The following is a 15,124-nucleotide window of genomic DNA, read 5'->3' as shown; positions in this document are numbered from 1 at the left end:
TTTCATCAGTTTGTTTTAACAATGTTATGCAAGTCATGCATATATCCTACAAAGAAAGGCATATCTTTAAATTAAATGAATTGCTCTTTTGAAACCAGGAGAATTAGGATGTTGTTTCTATATGTGAGAATTACCTGGCTTTTGCAGAAGTTATTTTGTGAGTTTTAGCCTTACCTCTGATAGCTTAATAAACAGACTGCCTGCTTAAGGCATTCCTCCATGAAATCAGAAACAGCACAGAAGTCCACCCAACACCCTAAGTGAAAATCTCTGTTAAGTCATTCCCATGTTTAAAGCAGCACTTTACATCTGGGCATTCAAAGAAAGCAATGGGATTTATAGGCTTTAAAGTTAGTGACTACAAAACCTGATGAACGTACTTTTCAGCAGTTGGCAACATGGAACAAAAGAACAACTACACTCCAATTGGTTTCAGGAATCCAGCTTGAACTTTGACAGAATTTCAGAACTGAAAGTGGTGGGGAGGAAACTGGGGCTCTCAAAGCATCATCTGATCAGGAGGGGTTTTTTCAACACAGCCTGCTTTGCCAAATGTGCTTCAATAAGCAACATAGCTTATTGAACGCATTTAAATGTCATGCCATTTTCTTGAAACAAAAGATTAAAAATGTGTTTGAGAGAATGAAAATCCCTACTCTATTACCACTGATGACTATTGATACAGTTTTCAGTAATTCAGGGGGGCTCACAAAAATTCAGTACATTTCAGTTTTGTTATAGCAACAGTAATAATCAAGGCTCATAATCTACTTGGCGCTCTTAGCATTTTTACCTGTTCAAAGTCCTATATAAACATAGACATAGAATCATAGAACTGGAAGGGACCTCAAGGGGTCATCTAGTCCAGTCCCCTGCACTCTTGGCAGGACTAGACCATTCTAGATACATAATTAATTACCAGACATTATGTAATTAATCATTTCTAAACAATGCTTCATTCAGTTACTTAGATACACTAGTGAGGGCTACATGAGTATTTAGATTATATATTACTGTTATTATGAAACAATTATGAAAAACAATTTGATATTTTTTTAATTAAGTTTTTGGTGTTTCCACATGCAGTACAATGTAACAGAACATGATTCTACCTGTGTTTGATGGGAGAGGAACTAGTTTGGCCCAAGGGGATAATACTAGCAGTAATGGGATGAAACTGTGCAACGGAAAACTTAGGTGTGGAGTATCAGGCAACGTTTCCTAGTAGCGAGACTGTGGAATTTAGTTACTGAAAAAAAAATCCCTGGTAGCAAAATCCACAAAACAGAATGGAAAACTCAAGGAAAACAAGGGCAAATTAGCATAAAACAGAATCAAATCCCAGAGATGTTATGGGAATTTAAGGCCTAGTGCAAAGCCCATTGAAATCAATGGAAATTACAAACAAATGGAAGAGCTGATCTAGGCCACCACTTGCCAACACAGGACTGTTTCATGCAACAGAGTTTGCACTGCTTTGTCCAGTACAGTTTGAAGTGATCCATGCAATGTCACTTGTCCTGGTCACAGCATACATTAAATGCGTTAAAAACTGGCCAACTGATAGATCTCAAAATGAAACTGTAAATGGAAAGTCATCACTGAGCAGGAGTGTTTCAGAGGCATCCTGCAAGGATCAGTTCTTGGCCCTATGCTATTTAACATTTTTGTCAAGACCTGGAATCAAACATAAAATCGTCACTGATAAAGTTTGCAGATGATACAAATATTGCAGGAGTAGTAAATAATGAAGAAGACAGGTCACTGATTCAGAACAATCTGGATCACTTGGTAAACTGGGTGTAAGCAAACAATATGTGTTTTTATATAGCTAAATGTACATCTAGGAACAAAGAATGTAGGTGAAACAATACTACAGGACTCTATCTTGGAAAGCAGGGACCCTGAAAAAGATTTGGGGGTCATGGTGAATAGTCAGCTAACCATGAGCTCCGAGTGTGATGCTGTGGCCAAAAGAGCCAATGTGATCCTGGGAGATCGAGTAGGAGTTGAGAGGTTATTTTATCTCTATATTCAGCACTGGTGCAAATGCTACTAAAATATTAATCCATTTCCGATGCCCACAGTTCAAGAAGGATGTTGATAAACTGGAGAGGGTTCAGAGAAGAGCCATAAGAAAGATTAAAGGATTAGAAAACCTGCTTGATATTGATAGAGTCAAAGAGCTTGATTTATTTAGGTTAACAAAGAGAAGGTTTAGGGAGTGACTTGATCAGTCTGTAAGTATCTACTTGGGGAATAAATATTTAATAATGGGCTTTTCAACCTAGCAGAGAATGATTTAACATGCTCCAATGGCTGGAAGTTGAAGCTGTACAAGTTCAGCCTGTAATAAGGGGTACATTTTTAACAGTCAGGGTAATTAATCAATGGAAGATCACTGATCATTTTAAAATCAAGATTGGATGCTTTTCTAAAAGACACGTGTGATGGGTTCCCCCCAGGGTGCCACCTGGAACTGGGGTACCACTGAACCCTCTGACCCACCAGCCTGGGATCCCTCTCTCACTGTGCTGCTGTGACAAGCTGCAGACCCAATCCCAATCCTATGCTTACACCAGCATTCACACAGGTAGGGACACACCCAGCTGCAGTTACATGCAGGCTCTCTGACTAGCCACTGCACGAACAAACAGTAGAAAGGCTAAAGCCAAGGTAACTCTCAGCTCCCCAAGCATGCACGCCCTCTGGAGCATAAACCCAAAATTATACTGTTTGGCGCTGCACAGAGAACCGTACAGCATAAGCTCGTAGAGTTCACCCCCAGCCCTCAATGTGGAAAGGAATATGCAACAGCCCCTCTGAGCTAAGATTCCCACACACTTCACTCCAAACTCACTGGTTTAGATTAAAACATAAAATAAATTTATTAACTACAAAAGATAAATGTTAAGTGATTATAAGTGACAGCAAACAGATCAAAGCAGATTACCTAGTAAATAAAAATGCAAACTAAGTCTAAGATACTAGAAAGATAGGATGTGAATTAGCAAATTCTCACCCTGGCTGATACAAGCAGGCTGCAGATTCTTAAGGGGGAAGCTGCACTTGTTTTACAACTTGGAATCCCCAGATCTTTCATACACAGGCTAGAAATCCCTTTAGCCTGGGTCCAGCACTTTCCCTAGTTCAGTCTTTGTTCCTCAGGTGTTTCCAGGAATCTTCTTGTGCGGGGAGTGAAGAATTAAAGATGATGTCACTCTCTGCCTGATATAGCTTTAGCATATGGAGGGAACCCTTTGTTTCAAAACTTGGTTCCCAGACCAGTTTGTGGAAAAATACTGACATCCCAAGATGGAGTCCAGAGACATGTGATCCGGTCCCATGCCCTTGCAGAGTCATAGCAGCCATTACTTACAGGCTGTCTGGAGCGTTTTCAGGAAAGCTCACCACGTGGGAGATAAGCTTCTCCTAAGGCCTATTGTTTTCCCTAATGGCTCATTACTCCTCATTACCCTCATCCCCGGCACCACCCCAAAGCCTGCACCCCCAGTTCAGATCCCTGACTCCCTCTAGCACCCCAACCCCTTGCCCCAGCCCAGAGCCCCCTCCCACACACTGAACCGGCCCCTCCTCGCAGCCCTCACCCCTGCACCGCAACCCTCTTCCCCAGCCCTGAACCCTTCCCACACTCCAAGCCCCTCATCCCCAGCTCCATTGGATCATGGGCATCAACATTTTTCTTCAACTGCATCCCCAGAAAAAAAGTTTGAAAACCACTGGTCTAGTGGGTGTCACCCAGATATAACTACATTTGAAATCCAGTTACATAGTCAATATTCATAACTTCAAATACAAAAATGATGCATGCATACAAATAGGATAATCATATTCAGCAAATCATAACTTTTTCAATGACACCTCACATGATTTATCTTGCACAAAATGCATCATAATTATGCCATAGTCTTATCATGATAACATTACTATGACAAATATGGGGTGCAGTGTCACAACACGCTCCAGGAATTATTTTGGGAGAGTGCCTGTGTTATACATGAGATCAGACTAGACTACCACAGTGGTCCCTCTGGCCTTGGAATCTACAGTTCCTAGGACTTGAGATACCTGAATTCAGGTCTCTGTTCTCCCACTGGCTTCCTGTGTGACATTTTGTCTCTCTGGTCGCCTTAGTTGTCCTGCTGTAACATGGAGATAATAGCACTTCCCTACCTCACAGCGGTGTTGAGAGGATAAATACACTGAAGATTATGATGTACTCAAACAGTCATATAAGTACTTTACAACCTAGGGTCTGGTCCTAAAGTGGGATTGTCTTTCATTTCTCTTTTCATGGGGCTCACACAAACATTTCTCCTTTTTTTGTACCTAGCATGCAGAAATTAGTTCTTGTGAATTCTTCAGTCCTTCGATCTTCATTAGAGGATATTTATTGGCTAGTTCCCAACCATACTAGATGATTGTTGATGATTCCTGGAGGACAGCCAGGCTGTGTCAAATCAAGGGGGCCCACTTTGCATTTTTGGCTCATATCTGATTTTGTTTTCAGCTATGGTGGATAATGTTTTCAAGTACATGATTCATCTGTGCTCTGCATCAAGCCTACAAATCTTTACTTACAAAAGCCATTCCTTAATCCTATGTTCTATGCCAAGTAACTCCAAAAAAGCAAAATTATCAGTCAGACACTTGCTCGCAGCTCTAGTGCAAGTTAGTTACTGAGGGTGAGCTCCCTTTATTATACCTATGCTGTCAACTGAGGGGGTTTTTATTTAAGTGCTATGACAACTGCACCCTATTTATACCAATGAACATCAACATATCAAAATAGTAACATCAAAACAAAATCCACAGTGATCAGTTTACACTTTAAAATAAATGTTTCTTTAACTTACATTTGATTATCAGCTGTAAACATTGGAGACGTGTTTAATGGCTTTGAAAATGACAGATGATACGGACCTTAGCTATTATCATTCAAACAGACAATACTGAGTAGGCTAGTTGACTAGAGTAGGGGGCTGCAGTTCAAGCAATTAGGCATCCAGAGTTCTACACGCTGCAAGTTGCACACTGTGTCAAAGGCAATTAATAGGGATGGGAACTGGTGAGGAAAGGAGGGGCTTTATTTGATATCTTGTGTCATTTCCAAAGCAATGGGCATAAAAGTCATCAAGGAGCTACCATGCTCTAGCTTGGCAGATGAGGAGTGGCCCCCACCTGGAACACAACCAGTGTGCTTCCACTGGATGACTGCAGGATTTCAGGAGTGTGTGTGAAGGCTGTGTACCCCTATGTACTCTGGAGCCAAGGGGTGAAATTCTGGCCCTGTTGAAATAAATGGCAAAACTTCCCAGATCTCAGATTTCACCCCAGATCTTTAGGGGCTTCCTGAGCAGCTGAGCACAGTGGGGCAGGGCTATTGGATCCACTAGCTATTAAAAGAGCAAGAACACAAGGCCTGGGGAAACTGGGCGTAGAATGAATCTGCTGCTGCTTTGTGACACCCACCCATGGCTCAACATAGTTACTCAGGCTGGATGTTGCAAAGAGGATTTGTCCTTAGTGCATAGGCAAGGTTTGTTTACTAGTGAAGTAAAACTTGACCTTTAATAATTACGTTTTCTCATCCTTACCTTCCTGGATTATTACTAGATTTGGGTCCAGTCCAAGTACCCCTTTTTGCAGGTACCCCAGACTTAAGGAAAGGTCAAAGACTTTGCTCCCTATCTCTAATTACTACACTGTGCTATAATCAATAAGTTAAGGCCTATTAAAAAATGGAGCTGGCCCATTGCTTTAAAGTCATTGCATTTTTAATGCCAACAGCCACTTACCATTTGTTTCTGTTGTTCTTTTAAGCCACTTTTAAATGAATCTCTCTCCCTGGTAGCTAGATCATTAGGAAAGGGTTGCAGCAAAGGGGAAGTTCCAGTCTCCAGCACCGCAAAACAAGGATTCTTACAAAAATGTTCAAATGCATTCCCCCTAAAAGGGGCACCTAATTAATCACTGCAGCCAAAAGTACACCATAAGCTGGCCATTATCGAAGAAAATCCCTGCAGCACATATATGGTTATTTATTTGTACAGTAAGTACTCTAATGTGGTAGCACTTACCCAGAAGACACTGGCATTCATTCCCACTCTCATTTCTGCAAGACAAACCCACACACTAGAGCCAAACAAATATTATTTAAACATATTTTTAACTCTCATTTTTGTTATTTATTATGGCAGAGGATGCCTCAAAGACATTCTTAAGAGGCTGAATCTTCTGGCATGCATGTAAAATGAAGGAGCAAAATCTAGAAAAATCAGAAGTTAACAAACCTGTTAAAAGATTTAGATACTCACCAGACAGGCAGGCCCAGTGCAGAACTTTGAAAGGAGCCCATTAATACTAGATAGGACATGAACAGGCTGCAAAATGTAACGAGTGAATGTATGCTGCTGGAACTCATAGAAAAGAGAAATATTGGGAATCGGGCGGTGGGGGGACACCAGGGCTCAAAGAGCAGAATCAGAATAAAGCAACTTGTGTTAGGGCAAAGGATGACAAGGAAGCAAATCCAAACTATGAGACATATGAAGTTTGCAGGTGTATTTATGCAGAACTTTTTTCAGAGAACTGTGTTCTGGACACACAAGAAATTGAAGGGTTTCTCCAATACACAAATATCAGCTGAATCAAATAAACCCTACTTATTCCAAGTGAGGTAGATGCGCTTTAGCTGAGACCATACTGGGAAAACTCTGAGTCAATGTTTCTCAGAACTTGAAGAAACAATCTGGCCAGATTTTCCAAGGGCATCCCAGCATTCACCAGCATGTTCATGAGTATATTTATTTGTATGTACAAATGGACATTCACAAGCTAAAGGGTTTCCACAATACTTTTTCTTCTGTCTGGATGTTTTAATGAAATAGTTTGGTTCCTTGGATAAGGACTAGGATACCTGAGTTCGTTATCCATCACTGAGCTGCTGTGTGATCTTTATCAAGTCACTTGACCTCTCAATGTTTCATTTTACCCATCTGTATAATGTGGTAAAGTTGCTTACTTTCCTTTCTGAATGCTTTCAGATCTAAGGCTGAAAAGAGCTAAGTCCTGGAAGTATTATAAAAATGTACATATTTTGCTTGTCACTTGAGTCTCCAACATTCTCACACCATATGAGTGGATGGAAATGTGATTGCAAGTGCCTTACACAATCATCTTGTGGTGTGTGACGGGGCAGACTGGCCCTGCACCCCGCACTGGTACCACAGGGGTTAACCCTTCCTTCCTGGCAGAGGAAGCCCCGCCCCGGAAGCCCCGCTGGGCATGCTCCAACTGGAGAATAAGTATAAAAGCCTGCAAAGGTGGTCAGTCTGGGCTGACCACCGGAGGAGAAGGAGGCACACCGCCAGCTCCTGAGGAGGGACAACCAACACTCCTGGGTCCAGGGGCCGGCCAAGCCAGGACACAACCGGAGTCCCAGATGAAGGTCTCAGCAGCAGGGGACCGACCAGAGGGACACCCCCTGACCCTCTGGAGTGGAGAAGACGACATTGAGGGTAGGAAGTGACCCAGGGGCATTTTAGAGACAAGCAGCGTTAAAGCTGCACCGATGCTCGGCATGTTGCGGGCGGATCCCCGCCCAGCTAAGCGCGAGGGGAAACCCTGCCAATAGGAGAGCCCTGCGTTGGGACCCGGTGGAGAGGGCGGACCCAGGTCCCCCTACCCCTCCGACAATTGGGATACATTTCCCTGCCTGAGGGTGAGTTATATGGACTCTGGCCATTGGGCCACAATGCCCTGATACTTGGGACAAGCTATATGGACTTTGGCCACTGGGCCATGATACCCGGATACTCAGGGCAAGTTATATGGACTCTGGCCATTGGACCACGATACCCGGATACTCAGGGCAAGTTATATGGACTCTGGCCATTGGGCCACGATACCCAGATACTCGGGGCAAGTTATATGGACGTTGGTCATGAGGCCATGCTGCCCTGAGGCTTGGGGGCACGATACATGGACTCAGACCGTTAGGTCTCGCCACCCCGGCCAAGGGGCAAGCATGGGGAAACCGGCCATTGGGCCACATCCGAATGCCCTTACAGGATGGGCGTGGGAACATAAGAGTGGCGAGGCCCCGACACCCCATCCACCCCTGCCACATAGGGGCGCTGCAGTGCCGGACCTGTCACAACTGGTGGAGAATGCGGGCAGCAATCAGAGCCTGAAGTAAGGACCCAGACGCTCAGGATGGAAGCAGAAAAGCTACTGAAGTGGCTGCTGGGCAACCAGCAGCAACAGGCTCCACAGTTGCTCCAACAACTAGCAGCCCAACAGCAACTGCAAGCAGCGTGGAAGCAGGAGCAACAGCAGCAGCTGATTAGGGAGCTGGTCGCGCAACTACAAGCCAGCCAGGAGTGATTATTCCAACAGATGACCACACTGCTAGGACACGCACCAAGTCCTTCGTCTGGTGTGGCGGGGACGGGGACGGCGAGGGCTTCAGAGGGCTACCAGTGTGCTTGACCAAGATGGGGCCTGGAGACGACCCCGAGGCCTTTCTCCTGACGTTCGAGAGGGTTGCCACCGCCGTCCAGTGGCCCCACGCACATTGGGCCACTATACTAGCCCCTTACCTGACAGTCCCCATGCAGACCGCTTATTGTAACCTTGACCCACAGGAGGTGCTGGACTATTCCAAGGTCAGGGACGCCATCTTAGACCAGACTGGCATCAGTCCCGAGACCTACTGCCAGCAACTCCACCGAGAACGATACACGCTGGGGCGAGACCACGAGTCATGGCCCAACAAATCTGCGACCTCTGCTGGAGGTGGCTCGAGCCTGAATGCCGGACGAGTCTTCAGGTTGCCGAGACGGTGGCTCTGGAGCAGTTCCTGCAGACCCTCCCAACCAAAGACCCTCGTGGAGGCAACCTTGCTAATGGAGGATTACCTAGCTGTGCAGGGAGAGCAGAAGGCCGGCTCAAAAGGGGGGATCTCAGGCGAATGGAACCCAGTCCCAGGAAGAGGGGCCCTCAAGTCAGAGGGGGGAGCCCCCGTTCATATGCCCAACCCTCAGGGACCCCACCGACCCACGCTGCAAGGAATCCCCCGGGGGCGAACCCCACGCAGAGCCAAGACGACTCACCAAGAAGACGGAGTATCCCCCAGGACATCCCACCTGGAGAAGGCAATCAGGAGCAGTGTTATGAGTGCGGACAGACAGGACATTTCCAGAGGGAATGCCTGTACATGGATTGTAATTATGGACAGGTTTGGGCCGCCAGTCAACAGGCCCGGAGGTGGGAACCGGGTAAGATCCTCACACCAGTGAGAGTGAATGGGACGCCAACTATGGCCTTGGTAGACTCCAGATGTAGCCAGTCAGTCATCCGGGTGGGGCTGGTAGAACCCACTGGCCCCGCCGGGGCCCCCATACACCTGAGGTGTATCCATGGGGATGTGAAGCCCTATCCCACCATCTGGGTGCAGCTCAAGATGGCGCAAAAGGGAGGGCGGTGCCTGGTTGGGGTGGCTCCAAAACTGGCTTACCCAGTGTTTCTGGGCCGTGACTGGTCGGGCTTCGCTGAACTCCTGAAAGAATGGGGTAACCGACCGGTGCAGCCAAGGGGGCGGCGGGCCAAAAGGCCGGGGTTACTAGGCCAAGCCACACCAGACGCCCCCCCGGAGGGGCCCTTGGAGAATCCCAAGCTAGACGAAGGAGACTGGGCCCTGGCTGAGAACGGGGTGAGGGAGAGCCAGGGATGGCTGGATATCAATGCTGATTTTCTAGAAGCACAAAGGGGGGACACCATCTTCAGCCGGGCCTGGGAACAAGTGACGGGTGACCCGGGGGAGGAAGACCCACCTGGAAGCCAGCAGCAAGGCGCCTGCTTTGAGATCCATAACGACCTACTCTATCGGGTGGTCCAGGAACCCCAGACGAGGGAAGAACTGTGCCAGTTGTTGGTCCCGAGGCGGTTCCGGCGGAACTTTTTCCACTTGGCTCACTCCGTACCTTGGGCCGGGCATCTGGGGAGAGAGAAAACATTACAACGTGTGACCCCAGAGGTTCTTCTGGCCAGGCATTCATCAGGAGGTGCGGGAGTACTGCTCCTCTTGTCCCAAGTGCCAGAAGGCCAGCCCAAAGGGGGTACCAAAAGCCCCCCTTGTGCCCATGCCGGTGATGGGAACACCTTTCAAATGGATTGGCCTGGACTTGGTGGTATCCTTGGAAAAGAGCAGCTCAGGCCACAAGTACATCCTGGTCATGGTTGACTATGCAACCCGGTACCCAGAGGCAATACCATTACAGTCCACCATGGCCCCGATCATCGCCAACGAGCTCCTACAGATCTTCACTCGCATCAGAGATACTGACAGACCAAGGGACTAGTGTGACCTCTAGATTGATGGCGGAATTATGCCGTCTGTTGAATATCCATACACTGAAGACCTCCGTCTACCACCCCCAGACAGATGGGTCGATAAAGAAATTTAATGGCACTCTGAAAGCCATGCTGAGAAAGTTTGTGGACAATGATCCCCGGCACTGGGATAAGCTACTCCCAGTGCTCCTCTTTGCCATGTGAGAGGTACCCCAGGCATCCACAGGATTCTCCCCTTTCGAACTCCTCTACGGGAGGAGACCCCGGAAATTCTAGATCTCCTGAAAGAAACATGGGAAGAGCAGGAGACCCAGGTCAGAGGATCCGTTCAATATATCCTCCAACTACAGGGATGGCTACACATGTTGGGAGCCTGGGCACGAGAGAACCTGGTGAAAGCCCAACCATGGGGCTCAGTATAACAAAGGAGCCAGAATGAGAAGTTTTGAGCCAGGAGACCGTGTTCTCTTGTTGCTACCTTCCTCAGAATCCAAGCTGTTGGCAAAGTGGCAAGGCCCTTCTAGGTAACCAGACTAATAGGGCCTGTCGACTATGAAATTCAGCTGTCGGGACGAAGGAGGGATACGCAGGTCTACCATGTGAACCTCCTCAAGGCCTGGAAAGACTGCGAAGGCCTGATGATTTCCCCATACCCACTAGAACCTGAATTGGGGCCATTGGCCAGGGAACCTGCAGAACCAGGGGTGGCAGCCATAGGCCCAGAGCTCGACCTGCCACAGCAGAAGCAGGTACAACAGTTGATATCCAACTTCACCACAGTCATGTCAACCCAGCCAGGGAAGACCAGGTTGACTAGCCACCATATCGCTACCATTCCAGGCCACAAAGTGCGGGAGAGCCACTGCCCGCTCCCCAAGAAGATGTGGGAGACCGTGAGAAAGGAGCTTGAGATGATGTTGGCCCTAGCAGTGGCCAAAGAGTCAAGAAACAAATGGCGGAGCCCAGTAGTACTAGTCCCTAAGCCGGATGGGGCAGTCAGGTTCTGCACTGACTTTGCAGGGTAAATACAATTTCTCATTTTGATGCCTATCTTATGCCCCATGTGGATGAGTTGCTGAAACGATTGGGTAAGGCAGAATTCATCTCCACCCTAGATCTGACCAAGGGATACTGGCAGATCCCTCTGATACCCACCTACAGAGAAAAGACAGCTTTTCCCACACCATTTGGCCTCTTCCAATTCACAATGACACCTTTGGGGTTACACGGGGCCTCGTCCATCTTCCAGTGGCTCATGAATCAAGTGCTGAGCCCCCACAGTTTGTATGCCGCGGCATATATCGATCACATCGTTATTTATAACTCCAGCTGGGAGGAACATCTCCAACACCTCATGGACGTGCTGTGCACCCTGGACAAGGCTGGTCTCACTGCAAACCCGGCCAAATGCCACTTGGGCCAACGAGAAGTGACCTACCTGGGCTATACGGTGGGCCAGGGGAAACGCCGCCCCTTGGTAGATAAGGTAGAGGCCTTGAAAAGCTACCCCATGCCCACAACAAAAAGACAAGTTCCGCAGTTCTTAGGGCTGGCCAGATACATCCGACAGTTTGTGCCTAACTTTGCCACGCTCGCAGCCCCCCTCACAGACCTGATGAGAAGCTCCCAGCCGAAGAAGGTCCTGTGGTCAAAAGCCTGTGAGGAGGCCTTCGACGCCCTACGCGAACGGTTGACCCGGGAGCCTATACTGAGACAGCCTGACTTCTCAAAACTCTTTGTTCTTCAGACCGACGCCTCCAAGGTAGGGCTGGGAGCCATGTTGTCCCAGGAGGATGGGGGAGAGGAGCACCCCATCTTGTATCTAAACCATAAGCTGTTTCCCCGAGAAACCCAGTATTCCACCATAGAGTGGGAGGCCTTTGCGGTCAAATGGGCAGTTGAGACACTGAGGTACTACCTGTTAGGGAACACCTTCTCCTTGGTGATGGATCATGCACCTCGTAGATGGATTAACAGCATGAAGGAAGCGAATACGCGGATCATGCTGTGGTATCTGTCTCTCCACCCCTATTCCTTCCACGTGTCACACCAGCCGGGGAAGGCCCATAAGAATGCGGACTTCTTTTCCCACGTTGGGGAAGGGGAGGGGGAAGAAAAGTCCCAGGAACCGCCGGCGCCAGCCACGGTTTTAAGGGGGTGGTGTGACAGGACAGACTGGCCCTGCACTGGTACCGCAGGAGTTAACCCTTCCTTCCTGGCAGAGGAATTCCCGTCCCAGAAGCCCTGCTGGGCATGCTCCAACTGGAGAATAAGTATAAAAGCCTGCAAAGGTGGTCAGTCTGGGCTGACCACCGGAGGAGAAGGAGGCACACCGCCAGCTCCTGAGGAGGGACAACCAACACTCCCGGGTCCAGGGGCCGGCCAAGCCAGGACACAACCGGAGTCCCAGATGAAGGTCTCAGCAGCAGGGGACCGACCAGAGGGACACCCCCTGACCTCCCGGAGTGGAGAAGATGACATTGAGGGTAGGAAGTGACCCAGGGGCATTTTAGAGACAAGCAGCGTTAAAGCTGCACCGATGCTCGGCGTGTTGTGGGCGGATTCCTGCCGAGGTAAGCACAAGGGGAAACCTCAGCAATAGGAGAGCCCTGGGTCAGGACCCAGTGGAGAGGGCGGACCTGGGTCCCCCTACCCCTCTGACCATTGGGATACACTTCCTCGTCTGAGGTCTAGTTATATGGACTCTGGCCATTGGGCCACAATGCCCTGATACTCAGGACAAGCTATATGGACTTTAGCCATTGGGCCACAATACCTGGATACTCGGGGAGAGTTATATGGATGCTGGCCATTGGACCACAATGCCCTGATACTCGGGGCATGTTGTATGGACTCTGGCTGTTGGGCCACACTGCCCGGATACTCGGGGTGAGCTATATGGACGTTGGCTGAGGGGCCATGCTGCCCTGAGACTTGGGGGCACGATTCATGGACTCAGACCGTTAGGTCTCGCCACCCCGGCCAAGGGGCAAGCATGGGGAAACCAGCCTTTGGGCCACATCGGAACGCCCTTACAGGACGGGCATGGGAACATAAGAGTGGCGAGGCCCCGACACCCCATCCGCCCCTGCCACAAAGGGGCGCTGCAGTGCCAGAGCCATCACATGGTGCCCTTGTGCATCTTTACTACAGTTTATGTATTCAGTATAATAGCAGAATCAGTTGGCCAGGTCAGTCTCTTTTACCCTTATTATGAAAGGGGAAAGTGTATCTCAATGCTATGAGGTCACACGTCTGAAGTTGTTGGCTGGGCAAGAGATATGCATCCCGTCAGACAAAAGTGGGGGTGGTTCTATATCAGAGGTGGGCAAACTATGGCCCAAGGGCCACATCCAGCCCGTGGGACCATCCTGCCCGGCCCTTGAGCTCCCAGCTGGGGGGGACTAGCCCCCGGCCCCTCCCCCACTGTCCCCCCTCCCCTGCAGCCTCAGCTCCCTGTGCCGCCAGCACGACAGGGGGCTTCACTGCGGGGCAGGGGAGAGCAGGGAGGGAGGCTCACCTGCAGCCACAGGGGAGCAGACAGGTGGTGCGAGTGGCGGGAGCGTGGTGAACCCGGGCGGAGGACTCAGGAGGAGCACCGGGTGGCCACGCAGCCAGCCAGAGAGAAGCGGCGCTTTGAAGGGGAAACCGCCGCTTCTCTCCGGCTGCCCCTGCTCCTCCTGAGTCCTCCGCTCATGTTCGCAGGGCCACATTCCGAAAGGGGCTTTAGAGGGGGGCCTGTCAGGGGTCGGGGGTGTGGATAGGAGTCGGGGTTGGGGCAGTCAGGGAGCAGGGGGGTTGGACAGGGGGTGGGGTCCCGGGGAGGGTGGTTGGGGCAGGGGGGGTCCCAGGATGGGTGGTCAGGGGACAAGGAGTAGAGAGTGTTGGATGGGTCAGGAGTTCTGAGGGGGGCAATCAGGGGGCGGGAAGTGGGACGGGGTGGATAGGGTTAGGGTTTAGGAAGGCACAGTCTTCCCTACCCGGCCCTCCATACAGTTTTGGAACCCCGATGTGGCCCTCAGGCCAAAAAGTTTGCCCACCCCTGTTCTATATTATATATAATTGGCCTTGGAAGCCTAAAGTTAGAAACATTCTCTCTTAAGAGCTTGCAGTCTTGTTCATTTAAATGGGAATGTTTGGGGATTGGATGTGGTTTCTGAACACACACTGCCTCGAATTTTTCAAATACCAAGAAGAACGAGTTACCCACAAGTCCCCAGTGAGTTGGTTGTGTCAGCTGAAGCTGATGACTATACCTTGGGAAATCTTTTCATTCTGCACAGGGCATCTTGTGTCCTAAATCAGTGTCAGGCTGTCATATATTTATCTCTATCAGTTTCATGGCCACTCTCAAGAGAGAAAATTGACGGACACCCATTTCTTTCACTTGTCCCTAGACTTACCATTTATAGGTCTGTTTCTAAGCCCAACCAAATGTCTAAAAGCATTGTATGATCCTATTTTGATATTCATGGAGAAAATCCAAGATATGCATATAGTCCCAAGCTGGCTGCAAAGAGGTATAATTTCTAAAATATATGCTGTAGTTCAGACAGAAATTAATTCAGGGTTGTACGGGAGGTCAGACTAGATGATCACAATAGTCCCTTCTGGCCTTAGATTTTGTGAATCTCTGAAATTATACCTATACCAGCTGCACCCTGGCAGTGGATTCAGCCCCCATGGAGGTCAAGCAGTGATACCAAAGCTGAACTCCACCAGGAAGAAGAAACTTTAAGGTAGGAAA

This window comes from Natator depressus, chromosome 10 (assembly GCF_965152275.1).
Source record: "Natator depressus isolate rNatDep1 chromosome 10, rNatDep2.hap1, whole genome shotgun sequence".
Lineage (NCBI taxonomy): Eukaryota > Metazoa > Chordata > Testudines > Cheloniidae > Natator > Natator depressus.
Note: the sequence above shows the minus strand (reverse complement) of the source record.